Raw genomic sequence first — 4,810 nt, 5'->3', positions numbered from 1 at the left:
TTGTGATTACTCATTATATCTGTCAAATCTAGGATCCTAGACTAATATCCCAAGGAATTCTTTCTTTCTTATTCTGGATCATTGCGGAAAAATGACTTATGGGTCAAAGGGACTGTCAAAATCGTTTGATTGGTCTGTCTAGGTAGCCCTATGCAATTGGGAGCACATAATTTGTAGAGCTGTGGGAGCACTGGACCATTTCTCTAATTAAATTTCAGTTTACTTAGTTCAAAATTTATGTGGTCAGATATCTCAAATACCAAAAGCATTAGTTGATGCATATAAGAAAGTAACAAGAACATAGGAGGTAAAAGTGCACAAAAGATGTTCCAATGTCGCATAAAAAAATTGCAACCAAAGGGCCGCGATCATTGGCAGATAAGATGGCGAATAGTGATTTTGATGGAGACATGTATTGGGTGTTAAGAAATCCAGAAGTTCGTAACCATTCCCTATTAGTTTATTAAGTAACATATGTTAGCGCAAGTCTTTCTCAATATCATTCATATTGGCACTTGATTTTTTTATGTCAATTAATTGGTGGACATGAACATGTTATTTCATTAACAAGTAAATGAGTTCCTCACTATATTAGTAAAATATTAAGTTTCCTCGTATGTCTTAGTTAAAAAATGCCCAATTGTTCTTTTCTCAAGTGTATTATTTAGGAATCTTTTTTCATTGGAAGGATTTTCACAAGAATTAAGACAAGATCTCGGCTAACATAAAGGAGCGGGGCAAACATGAAATTAAGCGGGGGAAACTGGAAATTGAGCGGGGTAAACATGAAATTGAGCGGGGCAAACTAGGAATTCAGCGGGGCAAACTGGAAATTGAGCGGGGCGAACATGAAATTGAGAACCTTTTAAGTCCAAAGAAAAGTAGAGAATGCATTGGCTCCTTACTCCTAGCTCGTACATCAACCTCTAGAGCAAGGACAAGAAAAAAAATCTAATAGATCCTAAAAGGCTTTAAGTTGTCGATTAGAAGTTTTCAATACTTGACTCATACTAGCCTAAACATCTTGTATATTGTGGAATTACTTAACTAGCATATGAAATTTCTAAGTTAGATTCATCTACAAGTAGGGAAAAGGATTTTGCATCATTTGAAAGGTATACTTGATCATGATATTTTTATGTGTGCTAAAGAATATAGTTTGCCTTGCTGAATTTCTAAGTTGCCCCGCTCAATTTCATGTTTCCCCCGCTGATTTTCTAAGTTACCCTGCTGATTTTTAGTTTGCCCTACTCAATTTCACGTTTGCCCCACTCAATTTCATGCTTGCCCCGCTCAATTTCATATTTACTCCGCTCAATTTTCAGTTTGCCCCGCTCAATTTCATGTTTACCCCGCTCCTTTATGTTAGCTGAGATCTTGTCTTGATTCTTGTAAAATCCTTCCAAAGAAAAAAGATTCCTAAATAATACACTTGAGAAAAGAACAATTGAGCATTTTTTATCTAAGACGTACGAGGAAACTTAATATTTTACTAATATAGTGAGGAACTCATGTACTTGTTAATGAAATAACATGTTCATGTCCACCAATTAATTGACATGAAAAAATCAAGTGCCAAAATGAATGATATTGAGAAAGACTCGTGCTAACATATGCTAACATATTTCATGCTTGACCCGCTCAATTTCATGTTTGCCCCGCTCAAGACCATGACAACCTGAGTGAACCTGACCCCATCTCACGTTGGGCCAGTTGATCCAAACCCAAGTTGTAGTGAGGGGTAGGTTGGGTTGGGTTGAGGGCAACTTGAGCCCAACATGACCTCAGGCCTTTGGTATCCACAAAGTTCAACTTCTTTATGGGTTCCTTCTCCTCCACTTGACACTTTGGTTATTGAGAACTCTTCCGGATATGGTTTGTTGGAGCCAAAGGGAGAACACTTTGGTTATTGGGATTTACATATATGATTTACAAGGGCATGCTTGAGTTGAGTATAGGGTTTGTGCACATGTTTTGCTGTGGTTATCGGGAGAATGGTGACCTCTAATCAGTTCTCAGGTGTCCCTTAGACTATCATGATCTTGAATCACATTTTGGGTTCTCATAACATGAGCTTGTGGTTAACATCCTACGATTTACAATTCAGGTTCTATAATCTGATTCATTTATCATGGAAATCGAATTAGTCCTCAGTTTAATCTTTGTTTGATAGGCATCCCACAAGATTTGTACAATTTACTTCACTAAAAGAAGGGGATGGCATGGGGATCTCATGAGATGGCAGTGGACTGTCGAGCTTCTAGGCCTGTCTTGTTGTTGACTGGGATTTGGCCTCGGTCTGCAACAGATTTACATGTTGTTGTCTATTTTCTCTTTGATAGATGCAAATAGTTACACTCACACTATCAATTTAGATTTTGTTATAGTGTCATAATTCATTTTTTAGACTGTTGGACATTCATTTTCTGTCATATCCTTTATTTATGGAAGAGATCTTAATGTCGATAGAGATCTTACAAGTCAAGGCTTGAAAGGTTATATAACGGTCAGATTTTTTCTTCTAAAGTTTGTAGCTGAAAGATCTATTCTCAGTTGCATTTTGTCAATTGTTTTGTAGTGCAAGTTTGATCATTGCACCATATCATACTGTCATGAGTTTCTAAAGTAGATTTTTGTTGAGTTTCATCTTGTTCCACTAGCAAGTGCTTCCCTCGCAAAGGTTCATGTTGTTCACATGCATGATGGCAAAAAAGTTGTGGTAAAGGTAATTTTTTGGGGTTCTTCCATTTGCATAGGCAACTAGAGCTTCAAACTTCAGATTGAAAATCTCTATGGCATAAATTTTGAACTTTTCAAATTAAAGGTTATATTCTCTATGGTGTTTTAATGCATTGTTTCTTTTTTTTTTTTTTTTTTTGCTTTGTTTATTTATTTATTTATTTTTGCATTAGGTGTGAAGAAGAAAGTTGATAAAGTAATAGTACTTGTGGGGAAAAGAGAGGAGAAAATGACCGTAGACCTATGCCCCGCTCAATTTCATGTTTGCCACGTTCAATTTCTAGTTTGCCCCACTCAATTTCATGTTTGCCCCGCTCAATTTTCAATTTGCCCCGCTCAATTTCATGTTTGCCCCACTTAATTTTCATGTTCGCCCCGCTCAAAGGAGATCAAAGTTACATGGGCCCCACAGTTATGTATTTATTATATCCACAACGTTCATCCATATTTTGAGATCATTTGGGGGCATTATTTAAAAAAAAAAGAATCATATCCAAAGATCAATTGGACCACACCACAAAGAGCAGTGGGAAAATTGATTTTCACCGTTAAAAATTTTATAGGGCCCACCATAACATATATTTTCCATCCAATCTATTCATAAGGTCACAAAGACCTGGATGAAGAGGAAAAACAAATTTCATAATGATCCAAAACTTATATGACCCCTAAAAGGGTTTCAATAGTAGACGTTCAATCCTTCACTGCCTTTTACAGTGTGGTCCACTTGATAGCTAGCTTCTTTTTCTTTTTCTTTTTTCCGTTGTAATTCCTGGTTCATGATTGGTTGAATTCCCCAAGTAATGACCTTAAAATTTGATGTTTGGCTAGTTCAATTGCATTTCAAGTTCATTGAAATTCATGTTAGGCTAGATCAATTGCATTTCAATTATGTGTTAGGCTAGTTCAATTGTATTTCAAATTCATTGAAATTCATGTTACCCTCGTTGAATTTCTAGTTTTTTTTAATATATATAAAACTGCTGAATTTCATGTTTGCCCCGCTGAATTTTCAGTTTGCCCTGCTCAATTTCTAGTTTGCCCTGCTTAATTTCCAGTTTGCCTCGTTGAATTTCATGTTTGCTTCGCTCATTTTCCAGTTTTCCCCGTTGAATTTCATGTTTGCCCTACTGAATTTCTAGTTTGCCCCGCTCATTTTTCAGTTCACCCCGCTAAATTTCATGTTTGCCCCGCTGAATTTCATGTTTGTCCCGTTCAATTTCCAGTTTGCCCCAATCAATTTTTAGTTTGCCCTGCTGAGTAGCAAGCGTAATCGGATTGCGTACTAAGTTAGTCAGTATGCTCCCATCGTACTGAGTAAACTCAGTTGGGCCCACATTGAATGTATGTAGTATATCCACGTCGTCCATCCATTTTTCCATCTAATTTAAAGGGTTGAGCCCCAAATTGAAGCATATCAAAAGATCAAGTGGATCATACCACGGGAAACAGTGGGCATAATGATTTCCACCGTTGAAACCATATTAGGCCCAACAGTGATGTTTGTTTATTATCAAACATGTTCATAAAATGATTTCAACGCTAAGTCCTTGTTAAATTCAAGAGTAACTAATTAAATAACAAGCCTTTCTTGTTGCATGATAATATAGAGGATTGTTACTGAAAATTCAAAATAACTTGAAAGAGTTATGGTGTAATATGCATACTATGGCATGTCACATCTCAACTTGATAGGTATCATTTTTGCATTGATTAGTGGATATTGTTAATACTTCTCAACTTGATTCGAAATTTTTTAAAATGATTTTGCAATGGAATTGGATGGTATGTGTTGTTTGGAATTGGATTGAATTCACTATCTAAATCAGTCCTATATGCATGCATAATTTCATTTTGAAATTACATTGATTCACGAGGTGTAGTGGGTTTTTACTCTACATCGTATCCTACACTATTGCTACTGAAATGATATCTTGGGTTTGTTGCAATTTTGAAAATAATATATTTCCCGAGATTTGCCAATTCTCTCGGTATTTTAGTGAGAAATAAACCATGGAAATGTTAATTAGGTAACAAATGCAAACATATCACATTAGTCTAAAACAATTAG

This window comes from Magnolia sinica, chromosome 7 (assembly GCF_029962835.1).
Source record: "Magnolia sinica isolate HGM2019 chromosome 7, MsV1, whole genome shotgun sequence".
NCBI lineage: Eukaryota > Viridiplantae > Streptophyta > Magnoliopsida > Magnoliales > Magnoliaceae > Magnolia > Magnolia sinica.
Note: the sequence above shows the minus strand (reverse complement) of the source record.